This window comes from Macaca mulatta, chromosome 2 (assembly GCF_049350105.2).
Source record: "Macaca mulatta isolate MMU2019108-1 chromosome 2, T2T-MMU8v2.0, whole genome shotgun sequence".
NCBI lineage: Eukaryota > Metazoa > Chordata > Mammalia > Primates > Cercopithecidae > Macaca > Macaca mulatta.
In genome coordinates this window covers 52,666,735-52,686,435 of record NC_133407.1, presented here as the reverse complement: position 1 = coordinate 52,686,435, position 19,701 = coordinate 52,666,735, and the positions used below count along the sequence as shown (strand labels likewise).

At 41.9% G+C, this 19,701-nt stretch overlaps 1 long non-coding RNA gene across 1 annotated transcript; it reads left to right on the top strand.

Moving 5' to 3' along the window:
- Nucleotides 1–8,934: 8,934 nt before the first annotated feature.
- Nucleotides 8,935–18,234, top strand: LOC114676277 (uncharacterized). The gene is made up of 4 exons (XR_003727155.2): nt 8,935–9,129; nt 12,457–12,558; nt 13,364–13,451; nt 17,589–18,234. It is a non-coding gene; the product is annotated as an uncharacterized LOC114676277 (long non-coding RNA).
- The last annotated feature ends 1,467 nt before the right edge of the window (nt 18,235–19,701 follow it).

The window sequence follows — 19,701 nt, the reverse complement described above, 5'->3', positions numbered from 1 at the left end:
TCCCCTTTAAAACCAGAGATGCTAAAATCCTTAAATTATCTGGAAACATTCTTATTGAATTTTGCTGATGAAGAATCAATGCTGAAGATTTTTTTTTTTTTTTTTTTGTCTCTTTCCCTTCTCTTTTTGGGGAAATCAGAATTCCTGTTCTGAAATGTAAGTAGATCTTTATCTTAAAAATAGGTTGACAAGGACATCTCTCTCCTTTTTCTTTAAGCAGATGGTGATTTGTGATTTTTTTCCCCTGGTGTTGGATTCTGCCTGGAGGCATTAGGTGTGGACATTAGGACATGGTCAATGTTCCAACATAATTCCTTACCAGTAGATATCAGTTTCTGCAAGTAATTTCTGCACTGAAATTTTGAGTTCTAATATTACTCCTTCACTCCACTTCCATGTTTTTAATTAGGTTCTGGCCATTTTACCTAGAAACAACACTGCTCCTCACATTAGACACTTTTAACACTGATAGTTTCATTGTCTTCTTCTAAACTCTTTCTTCTGGCTGTCCAAATTTCTTCAGTGCCATTATTCTCCTGGTGATACAAGTTCAAAAATCAGGAGGCTGGGTGGCTGAAAAACATGATCAAAGACCCTCATAATTCCTATCTTTCTGTTCACCCATCTTCATCTTCAGGCCAGCTGCCCTCTTGGTTACAAAATGGCTTCCAGAGATCTAGGCATCACCCTAGATACCCCAATGTTCAGATGAAGCGGACAGTAGTTTCTCTTGTGTATGTAATATGAATAAATAAATATTTCCCTAAAGTCCTTCAGCAGACTTCTCACATCTCGTTGGCCAAAACATGCTCATTTTAAAAACAATCAGTCACTGGTAAGGAGTATAGGGTTGTCATGATTGGCTTAGATTAATCAAGATATGGCCCTGAGCCAGGGATAGTGTCATCTTCCCTGATGTGTAGATACCCAAATAAAATGGGAGTTCTTCTAACAAGAAAAAAAGGGGAACATCAAAAGAAGTGAGATATATGATTCCGGTTTCCTTCTACCATCTTAGTCCAAGCCCTGGACTAGCATCTCAAAGACAACTGTGATAGTTTCCCAACTGGTCTCCCCACATTTTTCCCTCACAATTTTGTTGGATTTATCTTCCAGAAACACTGCTTTTCCACTTAGCCCTTTTGTTTAAAAATGCCATTGGTTCTCTCTAACCTTCAGAAAAACATTCAGACATACCATAGAATGTTTAAACCATAAAACATAAGAGTTAGAAGGCCCAGGGAGCTTGGAATGTCAAAAGCTAGCACCAAGAATATTAGCTGTGAGCTAGACTAGAAAACATGGACGTGTGGTCTTAGCTAAATACCTCTTTTGCTTACCCAAACGAACAGTATACAGAAATCTCCCTAAAAGAACAATCTTCAAGCTAAGTTAAGTAACTTTCTAAGGAGGTGTATGAGCACAGATTTTTCTTTTAAGAGAATCAATTTTGGCTTGTTCTCTCTGAAGGCTAGCCTTAAGTTTCATACAACATCTTTTTTTTTTTTTTTTTTTTGGTGGAGTCTCTCTCTGTCATCCAAGATGGAGTACAGTGGTGTGATCACGGCTTGCTGCAACCTCCGCCTCCTAGGTTCAAGTGATTCTTCTGCCCCAGCCTACTGAGAAGCTGGGACTACAGGCACGCACCACCATGCCTGGCTAATTTTTGTATTTCTAGTACAGATGTGATTTCACCATATTGCCAGGCTGGTCTCAAACTCCTGACCTCGTGATCCACCTGTCTTGGCCTCCCAAAGTCCTGGGACTACAGGCGTGAGCCACCATGCCTGGCCCTACAATTTATTTTATTTTATTTTATTTTTTGAGAGAGAGAAAGAGATAAAGACAGAGAGAGAGAGAGAGAGAGAGAGAGAGAGACAATGTCTTGCTCTGTCACCCAGGCTGAAGTGCAGTGGCATGATCATGGCTCACTGCCGCCTTGGCTTCCTTGGCTCAAGCGATCCTCCTACCTCAGCCTCCCCAGTAGCTGGGACTACAGGCCTGTGTCTACCATGCCCGGCTAATTTGTGTGTGTGTGTGTGTGTGTGTAGAGACGAGGTCTCACTATGTTGCCTAGGCTGGTCTTCTACTATGTTGCTTAGACTTAAGCAATCTTCTCACCTCAGCCTCCCAAAGTGCTGGGATTGTAGGCATGAGCCATCATAGCCGGCCAAATTCTTATTTTCACTTTCCATCTCAAAATAGCCTATCTTCTCCTTACCAGTCTTTTTTTTTTCTTTTCTTTTTTTTTTTTTGAGACGGAGTCTTGCTCTGTCGCCCAGGCTGGAGTGCAGTGACCACATCTCGGCTCACTGCAAGCTCCGCCTCCCGGGTTCCCGCCATTCTCCTGCCTCAGCCTCCCGAGTAGCTGGGACTACAGGCGCCCGCCACCGCGCCCGGCTAGTTTTTTTGTATTTTTTTAGTAGAGACGGGGTTTCACCATGTTCGCCAGGATGGTCTCGATCTCCTGACCTCGTGATCCGCCCGTCTCGGCCTCCCAAAGTGCTGGGATTACAGGCTTGAGCCACCGCGCCCGGCCCTCCTTACCAGTCTTGAATCTTACCTTGGTACCTCCAAAGTCTTGAGACCTCTGGGAAATAGGCGAGGGGGAAACAAAGGGACCATTTGAAGTATTGGCTTTGAGAAAGCCTCCTTTAATAATGAAGCAAATCACCCGGCAGGTCTTTCCATTAAGTGTGAGGTGTGGTTTTAGAGTTGGGGTATTTGGGCCTGTATTGGGAGGCTATGTATTCAGACATATTGTAGAGTGGAGAGATGGAGTGACTGAGCACCTCCCATCCCTGGCTTCTCTGGTTATTGTCAAAGAATGCATAGCTCTGGAAAGAGAGACCCATGACAGCAAAGCAAAGAACACTTCAAATGCTAAAAATGGAATCTGCTTTCTGTTTTCACTTATTTTCAAAACAAAATTCTCAAAACCTAGGAGGGGAGATTAGCTGAAAAAAATGTCTCCGAGCAGCAGATGCGGTGCCAGATACTGATGCTGATTCAGGGCTGAGTGATGCATCCATATCAAGCACATACCAAATTTTCACGTGCCTTTCCGAGTGTCATTCACCTTTTGTAGAAAGCAGTGTGAATGATCCTTCTAAACTTGGGGATAACATAAAAATAGTTTTAAATTTAAATGGAATGTTTTCTGAGGTTACTACATTCTCTACTACACAAGATGGAATTCATGGATTAAAAATTCACCTGATTTTTTTTACATAATGTACACATCATTGAATAAAGTAATTAAAACCTACTTCTATGAAATTACATCATTGAATATTTTTCCAGTGGTAGTCAATTCTCAACTTATTTCTTCTTTTAACTGATTTTTAATTTTTTATTTTTTTAAAAAACAGAGACGGGGTCTCACTATATTGCCCAGACTGGCCTCAGACTCCTGGGCTCAAGCAATCATCCTACCTCAGCCTCCCAAAGTGCTGGGATTACAGGCGTGAGCCACTGTACCTGGCCTATTTCTTCTTTTAAAACATTTATTTTTACTCCTATTAATACAAAGTAGCATTATATGCTAGCTGCCAGACTTCATTTTTAACAATTCATACTTTTTCTTTTTCATTAAATAGATAGGAAAAGTTAACAATAAAAGTTCTAAAAACAGCTAGGTGTGGCAGCATGTACCTATAGTCCCAGCTACTCAGAGGCTGAGGCGGGAGGATCGCTTGAGCCCAGGAGTCCAAGGCTGCAGTGAGCTCTGATTGTACCACTGTACTCCAGCTTGGTGACCAAGTGAGACCCTATTTCTTAAAAAAAAAAAGGAAAAAACTTCTTCCATTCCCATCCATCCTCTTATATATCTTTTTATATAAAGATTTTTGGGCGGTAACATTTAGAAAAATAAAAAGTAGGAATAAAACTGGTACTCTAAGTTGAGACACATGAACTAATTGAAAATAGTCCCATTCATCTTATTAAGAACTATACCTCTAATAAAATGTTTCAAGTTATTTCTATTAATTTATCATGTATGTGGGTTATTTTGATATTTTTACACCAGTAATAATTGTCATGATAAGAAGTTTTTGACTCTTTAGAGGCTTGGCCATGGTGGAAACTATTACCTGGCTCCCAAAATTTGTTCCACCCTCCTTCGGGTACGTAGCTAGCCTACTTTTCCCCATCACCCTTGCTGGGACATGTGGTCACGTAATTGTTCTGGCAACAGAATGTGAGTGGAAATGATATAGGTCACTTCCAGGCCTGGTCCCATGAAATATCTTCTGTGCTTTTCTTTGCTTTTTCTCCTTCTACCAGCTACATGAATTGAGAATGAGGCTCTAGGAAAGGGGTTGGCAAACTTTGGTAAAAAGCCAGACAGTAACTATTTCGGGCTTTGCGGCCACGTAAAGCCTCTGATGCATATTCTACTTTTTTTGTTTTGGTAGCCTTTTAAAGATGTAAATTTATTCTTAGCTCCCAGGGCACACAAAAATAGGCCCACAAGCTAAACCCTTTTTCTAGGAGACAGTGAAACCATAAGATGAAAGGAACTAGATTCCCCTCATCATTGTGTGGTGGGGAGCACTTTGCTTCCCTGGGGACCTCACCCAGGACTATTCTGTGGGAAAGAAGTAGGTTTTGATTGTGTTGAGCCATTACATGCTGGACCTATTTGTTATTACAAATCAGTCTCACAATAACACAGGAAATAAAAAATAAATTTACAAACATTTTTAATGCAGAGAAGTATAATATAACAGAATGAATAATAAGACCTTTAAGCATAATAATATAGCACATTAAGATAAAATATGTAGAAGTAGAATAAAAATAGGAGTTTAGGGAGAAAACATCTGACTGTTAAAAAAGAGCTCATTTGTAGACTTCTAAAATGGATGTGGTGGGCATCAGATTGCTTGGATTTAGATTCAATTGGATATTTCAGAGCACATTGCAATAGTTTATTTTAAAATATCGATATTAATAACATCCCAAAAATTACAACCTTTGCAATTATTTAAACATACGATGTAATATTTTAGATGTCAACTAAAAATTTTGTGAAGGAGTACACGGTTTTAAAAATTTCTGTTAGGGGATATGCCAGCAGAAACCTTTGAAGAGGCTTCAAAGAACCCTTATAGACTCAGAACCAAACCTCTTTGAAAGCTTCATAGATTCCCTGGGCCGAATGTACAAGCAGGGGTTTTTCTGGTTTACCTCTGCTCTTTTCGAAATCCTGTGTCTAGGTCACCTTAGACAGTGTTCACACACAGGAATGTCCTTGCGTGTCAGGAGTCCTGCCAGCGGTGTTGCCAGGCCAGGTGTAGACCCGTTTCTTCTGACCTTAGATTCTCCCGTGGATCATGAGGATGAAGCTGTTTTCTTTCTTCCTTTCAAAAGTTTTCCCTTCTTGGTGGTTCTGAGGATTCATGAGTTAAATATTTGTTACGTTTTGCAATATTTAGCTGAAAGTACAAAGTCTTATTTATTATTGCTGGATGGATGAAAGGTATTATACAAGTGCAAAGTATCATTTCATCCCAGGACGGACGGCCTTGTCATGCTTAATCCCCAGGAAGCTCATGATCCCATTCTCTTGCACCACCTCCTCATTTACATAACCAGCCATAAATTGAGTTGAAAGGACTCCTGAGGATTTGCACTTTCTCCTTTTCTTCAGAGTGTGTATCTGCCTAAGCAGTGTGATAACTTTTTTCTCAAACTGGATCGATAGTTCTTAGCTGGTCCTGCTGCAGTAGGAGTCCAGTGGCTGGAGAGAGGAAGCTCCTGGGCAGTGAGTAAATAAAGAGAATTGACTTCCTTTTTCATCTGTTGCTGTCTACTCATGTGGCCCTGGACAAGTCACTTCACCTCTTGCCTCATTTTCTTTTCTTTTTTTTGAGACGGAGTCTGGCTCTGTTGCCCAGGCTGGAGAGCAGTGGCATGATCTTGGCTCACTGCAAGCTCCACCTCCCGGGTTCACGCCATTCTCTTGCCTCAGCCTCCCTAGTAGCTGAGACTACTGGCGCCCGCCACCATGCCAGGCTAATTTTTTCTATTTTTTGGTAGAGACGGGGTTTCACCATGTTAACCAGGATGGTCTTGATCTCCTGACCTCGTGATCCGCCCGTCTCGGCCTCCCAAAGTGCTGGGATTACAGGCTTGAGCCACCGCGCCCGGCCTTGCCTCATCTTCTTCACCTAAAAAATGAGAGTTGGAATAAGTAGTTTTAACATTTCCTTTAAACCTAAAATTTCCTCCTAGCATGTCAAAATGCTGAAGAACTGGTCTGAAAATTTCAGCATACTGGCATGCATCACTTGTGATATGTGATATGGGATGTACACCGAGAAGTACAAGTGAATTCAACACATGAGAAATACGTTTTTCCAAATAACTTTGGGGTAAAGTTGTCTGTTTAAACCCAGTTTTCACAGTAAATGTGTTTTACACTGTTAGATGTATGTGGCTGCTGCTGCTGCTGATCCCAGTGATGGTGAGAGTGATGGGGGTGATGAAAATGATGGTGATGGTGGTGGTGGTAATTGTAATGGTGGTTGTGGTAGAGGTGAGGATGGTGATTTTGGTGGTGGCAAAGGCGGTATAAGTGGTGTTGATAATGATGGTAGTGCCGGTGGTGGCAGAAGTGGAGGTAATGAGGGTGGTGAGGGAGGTGATGGAGTTGGTTTCACTAGTGATGGTGGTAGTGGTGGAGACGGTGGTGTATACTTCACAGTGACTTTGAATGAAAATGTATATATTAATGCATTTATCACAGAGTCTGTTCATCTTTGTGATTCCCATAGTACTTGGCACACTGCCCTCCAGAAAGAAGGTGCCCATTAAACATCTGATGAAAGAATATCTAGCAGATAATTACAGAAACATCTACTTTCGAAGGCAAAAACTTTACTCTTTTGAAGATCTCAGGTTTAATTTCACTTGATATGGTAGGCTTTCTAAGACAGCTATGAAAATACTGTCACCAATACTATCACATTGCTCATACTTAACTCTCTAGGGAAGGATGAAAGCTTGTGTATAATACAGAAGGTTCTTTTATCAAAATTGATGGAAAAAAGGCCACTGCGGTAAATCTACTCAAAAAGAGATCAAAATCTCACAGGAAGAAGTTTGACTAGGAATTTCTCTGAAAATTTAAACTAAAAAATATAAAAATAATGTTGTTGTATAAGTCGGTGGTCCCCAAACTTTTTGGCACCAGGGACAGGTTTCATGGAAGACAATTTTTTCACAGATGGCAAGTGGGGCTGGGTAGAGTCAGGGAGGTGGGGTAGGGGATGGGGAGGATGGCTTGGGGATAAAACTCTTTCACCTCAGATCATCAGGCGTTTGATCCTCATAAGGAGAGTGCAACCTAGATCCCTCATATGTGCAGTTCACAATAGAGTTTGTGCTCCTATGAGAATCTAATGCTCCCACTGATCCGACAGAAGGTGGAACTCAAGTGGTAATAATGCTCACTTGTGCCCACTCACCTCCTGCTATGTGGCCCATTTCCTAACAGGCCACGGACAGGTACTGGTCCAGAGCCCGGGGGGTTGGGGACCCCTGGTATTAATATAAGTGACAAAATTTAGGTTACTGTAGAAACTATAGGCTAGTCCTTAAAATGTACCCTGAATTTTTTTCATGTTTTGAGACAGGGTGTGTTGCCCAGGCTGGACAGTGGGGCAATCACAGCTCAATGCAGCCTCAACCTCCTGGGCTCAAGCGATCCTCTCACCTCAGCCTTCTGAGTAGCTGGGACTACAGGCACAAGCCACCATGCCTGGTTAATTTTTTTAATTTTTGAAGAGACAGGGTCTCACTATGTTGCCCAGGCTGGTTTCAAATTCCTTGGCTCAAGCGATCCTCCTGTTTTAGCCTTCCAAAGTGTTGGGATTACAGGCATGAGCCACCAAGACCTGCCAATGTACCATAATTAAATCAAGTGTTCCTTTTTTTCGCTTTTTGAAGGGCACATAATTTTTCCAGTAAAAATTAATAACATACAGAACATTCACTCAAAATGCATGCAAAAATACTCAAAGGGTTTAAACGACTTTCCCTAAGGCCTTTATTAATATTTGGTTTTTCAAATAATTCCTCTAACATGATTATCCTTATTGATTGTTTACTTCTTAGGTTGTTAATTGGTTTAGCAGATACAAAAGAGTCTAAATATTCTCTAAAAACAATTAATTTAAAGGAATATTTTATCTTTTGCAAGATTTATATTTTTATTTGCATTGTGTAGATAGAGATTTACAACTTCCAATAATCAGAGACACTCTCAATGTTAAGTAGGAAGAGATGTTTGAGTGCATATTAGGGAATATTTTTATTATAGGGTGATTTTTGCTTTCCTATATCACAATGTTTCAGTGGAGCCCCTGGTAATTTGGAAATTTGGATAACAAAGATAACTTGTATTCACTCAGTCACCATCCATTCAATATTACTGAAAAAAATGTACTGTGACATTATATTTTTCAAAAAAGGCTGTAATGGTATTTCTCATCCCACATGCTCATCCTACCATGTGACCTAGCCCCTTCTTGATTAAGAGATGGAATCTAGGCCGGGCGCAGTGGCTCACGCCTGTAATCCCAGCACTTTGGGAGGCTGAGGTGGGTGGATCACGAGGTCAGGAGTTCGAGACCAGCCTGGCCAACATGGTGAAGCCCTGTCTCTACTAAAAAATACAAAAAATTAGCCAGGCCTGGTGGTACGCACCTGTAGTCCCAGCTACTTACGAGTTTGAGGCAGGAGAATCACTTGAACCTGGGAGGCAGAGGTTGCAGTGAGCTGAGATTGTGCAACTGCACTCCAGCCTAGGTGACAGAGTGAGACTCCGTCTCAAAAAAAAAAAAAAAAAAAAAAAGAGAGAGAGAGATGGAATCTATATCCCTTCCCCTTGAACCTGGGTGGACTTTGTGGCTTTTCTGTCAACAGAAGGTGGTGGAAGTGACACTATGTGATTTCAGAGGATAGATCATAAGAAGTGACAGAGCTTCTGCCTGGTTCCTTCTCTGGACATTTTCTCAGCATCCAGTCATCCAGCAAGGAAGCCTAGGCCACATGGGGAGGCTACTTGTAGGTGTTCCAGTCAGCAGTCCTAGACAACGGCCAGAATCAGCCACCAGACATGTGAGTAAAGAAGCCTTTGAGATGACTCCAGTCCCAGCTTCCATCTGACACCAACTGCCTGAGAGACCTTGAGAGACAGCTGCCTAGCTGAGCTCAATCCACAGGACCATGAGAGATAATAATAACCAATTATTTTTATCATTTGATACCACTGAGGTTGGAGTGGCTTGTTTTGTAGCAATAGATAACCTGAAACACTTATTTTAATATAATTGGCTTTAAAAATACTTCTAATGTAATAAGGTTCTAAAATGGTAGTCCTGGAACAACAAGAATTCCATAGTTGCTGTGCTTAGGTCTGCTGTACAACCTCACAGTATGAAGGGAAGTCACCCTCACAGTATGAGGAGAAGTCACCCTCACAGTGTGAGGAGAAGTAGGTCTTCATTTCCTTGAACATGCAGCCATACCCATGAGACTTCTAAAAATGATATCAAGATAACAGAAGTCTGGTTAGTGTTATTGAAGTTCCTCTCCATGTAGAGAGACTCTTAAGAGAATGGGGCTGGACAGGTCGGACTAAGGTGCTTTGACTCTAATGGTAGCCGAAGCCCTCAGGTGACTTTAGTGGCTCCTGTTACCAATGGCCGCTGTAGGGAAGCTTCCTACCCATTACTCAACCCTGACCTCTAGATACAGGTCAAGACTTTCATCAATTAGTCTGTTCTTAGCCCCATTTTACTCCAGGCAAGGAACTTAGTAAATATGAAGGAGCAGCACTGGAGAGAAGATCTAGAGCAAGAGAAATGGAGCCACCACTGAAACATGAGACAGGATGACTGGTGAAAACCGTCAGCTTGTTAGACAAAAGAAAAGCTACAGCCGAGTGTGGTGGCTCACACCTATAATCCTAGCACGTTGGGAGGCCAAGGTAGGCAGATCACTTGAGTTCAGGAGTTCGAAACAGCTTGGCTAACATGGTGAAACTCCATCTCTACTAAAATACAAAAATTAGCAGGACCTGGTGGTGGGTGCCTATAATCCCAGCTACTCGGGAGGCTGAGGTTGGAGAATCGCTTGAACCTGGGAGGGGGAGGTTGCGGGGAGCTGAGATTGTGCCATTGCACTCCAGCCTGGGCAAAAAGAGCAAAACTCCGTCTCAAAAAAAAAAAAAAAAAAAAAAAAAAAAACAACCAACCAAACAAACAAGAAACAAAGAAGTAGGGACCCTGGAATACCATGGCAAGTATTGAAAGGCTCAATAGGATGGATGGATGGATAATAGAGGTGGTGGGGGGCACTTAGTAGGAAAATTAGTTCATGCAATTATCATGGGTTGTTTTATGGATTGGTTGGTTCCATATGTGGGTGAAAGTTAAAAATGGAGAGTAGCTCAGAAACTTCCCAGTAGGTAGAACTACAAGCGTTGCAGCTGGTCATTCATTTTGTGTGGGAGAAGAGGTGATTGCTTGGACAAGAATATATACACTTTCATGTTTAGTAGTACTGAAAAGGAAAGGACTGGAAGACTGGAGACAAAATGGTCAGAAGGAGAGGCATTTGGATGGATATATGGGAGTGGGCATAATGCATAAAGATCTTTGTATCACATACAAAAAAATTCCCACTCAAAAGTATTTGTCATTGAAGAGGCACTAAACAACCACATAGACAGAATGGACTTGGCCAGTAATGTTAGTCAGTCTTGGCCATTTACCATGAATTGACGTGACAGGGAAATGAAAGGTGACAGAGACAGAGGCTATACATGAGCCAATGGCATGGACTCTACTTACTAACCCTGATCTAGTTCATGCTGCTTTTGAATGTCCAACGTGCTAACAACAGAAACTGAGCCTCTGATATGATGTTATTCCTAGAATAGTCCAAATGGCCACTTGGCTGATTGTAATGGTTCTCTTCCATCCAGTTCGTCCACACTGGAATAGATATGTATTCTGGTCATGAGTTTGCCTTTCTTGCCCACAGAGTCTCAGTCAGTACCACTATCTGGAAACTCCCAGAATGCCCGATTGAAATCCTATGCAATATTGTATCCGATCAGAAGAGCCGCTTTACAGCAAAGATGATGCAGAAATGACCCCTTGGCTATAGGAGCCACTGATGTATTACACAGTAAGCTATGTAGAATTAGCTGCACTAATAGAGTGAAGGTATAGCTGAAGCACCAGCTTGTAGGCAATATTCTGCAAGGATGAGGTGCCATCCTTCAGGTTATAGTACATAGACTAAATCACAGAGACCTTTATATGATTCTGTGTCACCAATAGAAAGAGTGCATGAGTCCACAAACAAAAAGGTGGAAGGAAGAGTGATTCCACTGCCATCACTCCCAGTGACCCGCTGGGGAACTTTGTGCTTCCCGTCCTCACAACTTTGAGTTCTGAAGGATTAAAGGTCCAAGTCCCCAGAAGACGTGCTCTCTCACTAGGGGATATAGCAAGGGTCCTATTGAACTATAATTTATGAATGCCACCTAGGCACTTCAGATTCTTGTGTCCAGGGACCAGCAAGAGAGAATAGTCATCATTGTTCTGGCTGGGATCCATGACCCTGGGCAACAGAAAGAGCTACAACTACTGTTGCACAAGGCAGGCAAGGAGGAATGTGCATGACCAGGTGACCCACTGGGGTGTCTCTGGGGGCTCACTTTCCTGGTTATAACTATGATGGACAATCTGAGAAGGGTATGATTCCAAAGGCATGGGCCTCTTCAGAATGAAGGTTTGAGTGGCACCACCAGGTTGGACATCAGCACCTGTAGAGGGGATAGCACTGGATATGGAAAACTTAAGAGTAGATAGTGAAGGAGGAAGAGGATAAATACCAGTTATGGCCTCAAGACCAACTACAGCAGTAGGGATTGTGGTTTGTCTCATTAATCTTCCTCTTCTAAGTTTCCCCTGAGGAGGAGAGGCCCACAGCAACCTTGGACGAACTGCACCCTGAAAATGAAGAAGTCAGCCTGTGTGATGCAGTCTGTACGGACTGTGATAAAAAAAGCCATGTCCCATATGGGTAAATGCTTAGGACTTTCTTCAATAGAGTCACTGTGAGGACAGCAGTGAGCTGATATCTTCACCAGCCACACCTGTAAAATTGTCCGCACTATTTACACTGAAGGCCAAGGTTACTTGTCTACCAAGGGTTGAACCCAGCTAGGTGCTAGAGCTGAGCCATTGCTGCCCATTGCAGGACGCCCCTAAAGGTCAGCTGTTGCCTTGGAAGCACTGGGCTGGTCGGGGCTGAGACTTTTCCTGGCCAGCCCTCCTTCCTACACTCCTCCTTCACTACTGACAGACATGTATTGCAATCTGAATACTCTCCTGGCTTACTCTCCTTCTTTCTCCTCTTTAACTTTTACAGGCATTTTCCCCAATGTATCTCTGCTCATCTAACTCTATCTTGGCATCTGCTTCCTGGTGGATCTGAACTGACCCATAAACCATGCTTACTAGTTATTTCCAGGTAATCATCTATTTTTATTCATTTTTTTCTTGATTGGTAGTTTGAACAAGATATTAAACATACTTACTGTATAAATACAGATATCATTGTTGGCCAATTTACTGTAATTGAACTCTCCAGAGGGGTTTCAGGATGGTTTTGCTTCTTCTAGAAATTGTAGCAGGAAAGCAGAGGTCTACCTTTGTCTGTTTTCAGAAGGGCAAGTTTACCTTCAGAGTTTCCCTGGATTTCTTTTAATGTTTCCTTTCCTTTTCCCTCCCACTGGACTCTAGTAGTGGGGACCGTGTTTGTCTTCTTTAAACCATAGAAGTGCAAGTTCAAATGAAATGACATTTCTAGAAGAATGGAAATTCCTTAAGTGAGGCCCTTTTGAGTTCAGATGGATATGTGATAACAGAAAGAAAAGAGCACTCTTGTACCTAGACTAGCTACCCACTGCTGCCCAGGCTGCAGAGTAATGGGACTGGTGCAGGAACTCATTGGGGATTTTCCTTGGTAAGATTATGTGGTCACAAAGGAGGTTCCTTTGTAGAAAAACACCTATATGTGGGGTTCTTATTACTTGTTCCACAAAAACAAAACCCCTGGCAGTGGTGAAATAGAAAAGACTGACTAAAGGTAAAAACTTGGACTCTGTACAAAGGCCTTTGGTGATTTTGAGTGAAAAAAGGCCAAGTCTCTCCCACACCAATGGCTTACTTTGGAGGCTGTAAAGTTACTCATTTAGCAAAGCTGACCAGAAAGTCAAAGGGAGGATTCATTAGCAAGGTTGAAATTTACCACTAGATTATGCTTGTCTTTCCAGCCAAACAGAAAGAGACTTCGTGGCAGTCTTTTTGTGGGGTGTTCAAACACTAATGAAAAAAGCTTTGAAACCAAGATGACTTTTTTTGGTGAGTGGAGTGTCTGAGGGAGCTTATGTGGAGAAATCAATATAACTATTGCCTCAGTGTTGTCAGAGAATTTATTAAAAGGGATCCCCCATTCCCCATTGGTAACTAATTATTTTTTTCTAAGAATGGGATTCAACAGTTCAAATTTTAGACCTTGGGTTGTGGTGTGAAGCAACGAAGAGTCAGGTTTTTCGTTTTTGTTTTTGAGACACAATCTTGCTCTATTGCCCTGCCTGGAGTGCAGTGGCGCCATCTCAGCTTACTGCAACCTCTCCCTCCCAGGCTCAAGCAATTCTAACTCCTAAGCAGCTGGGATTACAGGTGCCCGCCACCATGCCCAGCTAATTTTTTGTATTTTTAGTAGAGATGGGGTTTCACCATGTTGACCAGGCTGGTCTCGAACTCCTGACCTCAGGTGATCTGCCCGCCTTAGCCTCCCAAAGTGCTGAGATTACAGGCGTGAGCCACCATGCCTGGCCAAGAGTCAGCTCTTGACAACCCCAAAATACCTATCCTTAGGGCAGATAGAAGAGAGAGATTTTTCACATGATAATGTATTTAAATCAGGATTAGACAAAGAACTTCGTCCTTCCTTGCTGAAATATATAAGTTGTCATATTTAATGGGAAAAAAGGCAGTCTTTTACACTTATGAGAGAAGTGGATAACTAAAAATCTAGAGGCTTCTTTCCCTAAAAGTCATTAACCAGTATTATTTTTATAGATTTAATGCCAACTAACCAGACTCTGAATTATTATCATCTCTAGTGTTGAACTCCAGGCTGTACAATCTATACCAAGGATGAGTCTTGATTGACACTTTCACAGACAGCAGTTACAGAATTTTTTAGGAAGGTGACAGGTAAATCTCAGGGGTCTTCTCATTCACTTTTTCTTTGGTATCTTATCAAGACGTTTTAATTCTCTTTTCAAATATCTTCAGATTCTTCTCCCTCTGGTGAAACAGATGGCAGGTAGGAGGAAATATACAGAATGAACTGTGAAATTTCTCTTGCCTAAAATCATTCACAAAACATGGGAGATGATGATTCAATAGAACTACAATGTGCAGCCACTAAGTTAGTGCCTATGTAATTCTAACGTTGTTTGGCTGTTAAGAGCTTCATGTGATACCTCCAAGTCTAGAAGGACTCAACCAGAGTATGAGGACAGACTGAGACTTGGGGGCTTCCAAGAATTTGGAGTATAGTGGGATGCTGGGTTGCCTAGACATCATTAGTAAGATTTTTTTCATACTTTTTTTTTTTTTTTGAGACAGAGTCTCACTCTGTCGCCCAGGCTGGAGTGCAGTGGCGTGATCTCCGCTCACTGCAAGCTCCATCTCTATTCTCCTGTCTCAGCCTCCCTAGTAACTGGGACTACAGGCGCCCGCCACCACGCCCTGCTAATTTCGGGATCTCCTGATTTCCTGATCCGCCCACCTCGACGTCCCAAAGTGCTGGGATTACAGGCGCAAGCCACCGCCCCCTATTAGTAAGACCTTTCTTTTCCTATAGCAAAATGCATTGAGTTCCAAATGAACAATTTACAAAATAATTTTAGGAATACAACTCTTTTTTTTTTTTTTTTGAGACGGAGTCTTGCTCTGTTGCCCAGGCTGGACTGCAGTGGCCGGATCTCAGCTCACTGCAAGCTCCGCCTCCCGGGTTTACGCCATTCTCCTGCCTCAGCCTCCCGAGTAGCTGGGACTACAGGCGCCCGCCACCTCGCCCGGCTAGATTTTTGTATTTTTTAGTAGAGACGGGGTTTCACCGTGTTAGCCAGGATGGTCTCGATCTCCTGACCTCGTGATCTGCCCGTCTCGGCCTCCCAAAGTGCTGGGATTACAGGCTTGAGCCACCGCGCCCGGCCAGGAATACAACTCTTAAAAAAAGTAGAGACCCATTGCTCCATAGTAATTAGAAATGATGGTTCACATCACAGAAGGATTCTTTAATACACACAAGCGCTCCAAAATCAGGGTTTGATTGAATTTTCAGGACCTCCAACACATGTAAGTTTTTATTTGTTTAATGAGAGGGAGGAGACAACTAAGCTTCGATATAAATTTGAGGAGCCTCTGTGCATCGTATGGCCATTAGATGACAAAACATTTGTGAAATGATACTGTAAGTCAGTGGAGGAAAAATGCCTGTAAAAACAGCCTCTCTTTCCCTCTCTTTAAAGGAAAAGGCAGAATTGTGTATGCTCACAGAGGAGGAAGTAATTAAGAGTCTGATTCTGTTAGGAAATTGTAGAAGAAATATCATTTGAAAGCCTGAGAGATACTGGAGGGTTTGAGTCCTGGTGCTCTTATTATAAATCAGTGGCCTTTGGCAAGACATAAACTTTTCTAAACCTTGGTTTTCTTATCTGTACTATAGTTCTAGTAAGACTTATCTGCCCATTCTCACAGGGTTACTATGAGATTCATGTGTGACTGTACATGTGAAGTTGTTTTGTAGTCTGTAAAATATTATATAAATATGATTTATTATTATTGCCCTAGTTGAAATACTAACAGCTTTTAATGACCATAACTAGATTGAGATGTCTTCAGTCATATGGTCAAATTAGGATTTATTGTGTGGCAGATGCTGTATGAGAATTAATCTACTATCTTATCTAAGATTATCTAGAAATATATATTTTTAAAGAAAATTTAGCCATTTTTAAGCATGTGTGAATTGAACTGGTGCCCACAGGCACTGGCTTTCTTACACTCAGGTCCTCTCTCCACCTTATTTTGATTTGGAGGGCTGTCTTCTCCTTGGCTCCAAACCACAAATTAACTTTTTTGACCAGGCATGAAAAGTGTCCTAACTTGTGTCTGGACAATGCACAGAGAGGTAATAGTAGAGCTCATATATACTTGACTCTTGTCACCAAGAAAAATAAGACAAGGAAGAGCAGTGGCTTAAACAGCTGGTGTAACCAGATCTGTGACTTATTTGGGTAAAGGGAGGAGTTGAGTGAAATTGTCAACCAATAAATGTTCTAATCAGGTGGCAAACTCTTCCAAGCTCAGCTTGAAAGATCACTTCTGGCCTTGCACACAATGGATATTCAAAAAATATGTACTGTATTTGTTGAATGGAAGGATAATATTGAGCACCTTGAAATTCCCCCTACCCCAAACACTGCTAATTAGTTCTCTCATCACACCCAAAATAATACTAATAATATGGTTTGTACTTCTGAGAGTGATGATTCACCGTTACCATGTTACACATATATACAGATCTAAGCACAAAAAGAGAAGTATTTATCTTTTTACTTTTACATAGTTTTAAAATATAATTTTAGCACCTTTTCATTCATTTTTCCATGTTTTTGAACAAAGTTATAATGATGGTATTCACAGATCTTTGTTTCTGAATTTTTCTCATTAAAATTATAAAAATTCTTAAAAACATTTTTCAGGTTGTCACATTGTCTTCATAAACACTTTCAAATAACTATAAAACACTTAATTGCATATGTTAAGCTGTTAGATATACTCAACCATTCTCCTCTTAAATATTTAGGAAATTTCTGGGCCGGGCACAGTGTCTCATGCCTGTAATCCCAGCACTTTGGGAGGCCGAGGGGGGCGGATCATGAGGTAAGGAGATTGAGACCATCCTGGCCAACATGGTGAAATCCCATCTCTACTAAAAATATAAAAATTAGCTGGGCATGGTAATTTTTGGGCACCTGTAAACCCAGCTACTTGGGAGGCTGAGGCAGGAGAATGACTTGAACCTGGGAGGCGGAGTTTGCAGTGAGCCAAGATCACGCCACGGCACTCCAGCCTGGTGACAGAGCAAGACTCTGTCTCAAAAAAAAAAAGAAAAGAAAAAAAAAGAAAGGAAATTTCTAATTTCTCTAACTTCCCACTATTATAGATCATGGTGCAATGAGCAACTCTGCAATATGGCTTGATAGCTTCTAAACCAAACTGTATATTGTTAAGCCTTTTCAAAAGTGTATTTTTATTTTCTAGGAAAATATCTATTACTTACTATTTCCCATTTAAAAATATTTCCACCAGTCCCTTGCCCCAAAATGATAGCAAAAATACTAAAGGATAAATAACTTACATAAGGTACTGAAGTTAAGTAAAGATTAAATATCAAAAATCCCTTTTTTTCTCTAGCTCAAGTGCATTACTAAAGCACTAGATAACATCAGACAAAAGATAGTGCCTTCTGGCCGGGCGTGGTGGTTCATGCCTGTAATCCCAGCACTTTGGGAAGCCAAGGTGGGTGGATCACACCTGAGGTCGGGAGTTCGAGACCAGCCTGACCAACATGGAGAAACCCCGTCTCTACTAAAATACAAAATCAGCCAGACGTGATGGCGCGTGCCTGTAATCCCAGCTACTCCGGAGGCTAAGGCAGAAGAATCGTTTGAACCCGGGAGGCAGAGGTTGCGGTGAGCCGAGATGGTGCCATTAAACTCCAGCCTGGGCAACAGGAGTGAAACTCCGTCTGAAAAAAAAAAAAAAAAAATAGTGCCTTCCATGATCATCATCATCATCATCAAAATTATCTTCCTTATCATCATGCTAGTGATGCATTTATTAAGAACAAAGTGAAGCATGGCAACGAAAGAGTAAATGCAGAAATGAGTGGCAGCACCAATTATTTTTTATTTAGGTATTTGCATATTTGCTACATGCTGGACACTGTGCTAGACACTTGGGATATGGTAAATTATGAAAACGCAAGTATCACGTTTGATTTGTCAAGGAACTGGTCAACTCTTATCCTCATGTTGAAATAAAGTTTAACCTTATTCTATAGTTTTTTGGACTCCCCATTATTCAAACCTTTATCTATTCAAGGTCCTTGTCTGTTTTGCTACTCTTCAGTTGCTAATGGCGACCCAACCCTGGCTCTGGGAATTTTCTCCATACTGGTTCAGCAAGTCAGGGCAGGTTCTGCCCCAAGGGCTTCTGGGACCACAGTCCTTTAACTTAGCCACCCCACCAAGTTTCTAACTGTACATCTTTGCTGGAATCAGTCATTCAGACCAAGTCAGCAACCCAGAAGTAGGGCTGAGAAAAGCAGCTGAGGCTTTCCTGAGACAAAAATGGCAGATGAATAGCAGGGGCAAAATCCACTGGGCTAGGCATGTACGAAACACTCCTGCATGGAGAACACTTTGTCAGGCATGGGAAAAACAAAAAGAAAGTGAAGTTCTCTTAGACTTGTTCTCAAAGAGCTTGCAATCTTGCTAAAGAGTTGAGTCCAGAAGTAGCTGAAATTGTAGTGAGTGGTGAGAAATTATCTAACAAATTTCATAGTACACTAATGGGTGCTGAAAGAGGAATGGGCAAAATCATCTAAGGGTCATTATGCTCTCAACAAGGAATTGTGGCCTTCTTAGGAGCAGTTTCATAAGGAAATTTTTTTTTTTTTGAGATGGAGTCTCGCTCTGTTGCCTAGGCTGGAGTGCAATGGCATGATCTCAGCTCACTGCAACCTCCACCTGCTGGGTTCAAGCAATTCTCCTGCCTCAGCCTCCTAAGTAGCTGGGATTGCAGGTGCGCACCACCACGCATGGCTAATTTTTGTACTTTTAGTAGGGATGGGGTTTCACCATGTTGGCCAGGCTGGTCTCAAACTCCTGACCTCAGGTGATCTGCCTGCCTTGGCCTCCCAAAGTACTGGGATTACAGGTGTGAGCCACTGCACCTGGCCTCATAAAGAAATTTAAGCTGCTTCTAGCCCTGCAACTATTTACAATCCAGCTGGGGAGGCACGAGATTCTGAGGTGAATGTTACAATACAATATAGGCTGTACATGGTGACTCACATCTGTAATCCCAGCACTTTGCGAGGCCGAGGTGGGTGGATTACCTGAGATCGGGAGTTCGAGATTAGCCTGGCCAACATGGTGAAACCCCATCTCTACTAAAAGTACAAAAATTAGCCAGGCGTGATGACAGGCACCTGTAATCCCAGCTACTTGAAAGGCTGAGGCAGGAGAATCTCGGCCTCCGCCCGGGAGGCAGAGATTGCAGTGAACTGAGATTGTGCCATTGCACTCCAACCTGGGCGACAGAGTGAGACACTGTCTCAAAAAACAGTATAAGGCAGTGTTTGGTTACATGTTTGATTACATGTGGAAAGAGTGAAAAAGACAAGAACAAGGAGAATTTAGGAAGAAGGGAGAGATTACTAAACGCCTGTCAATGGAGTTTGGAGGACAATTTTGAGCAGAATTCAAATAGCAGAGTTCAGATAAGTGTAGTAAAGAATTAG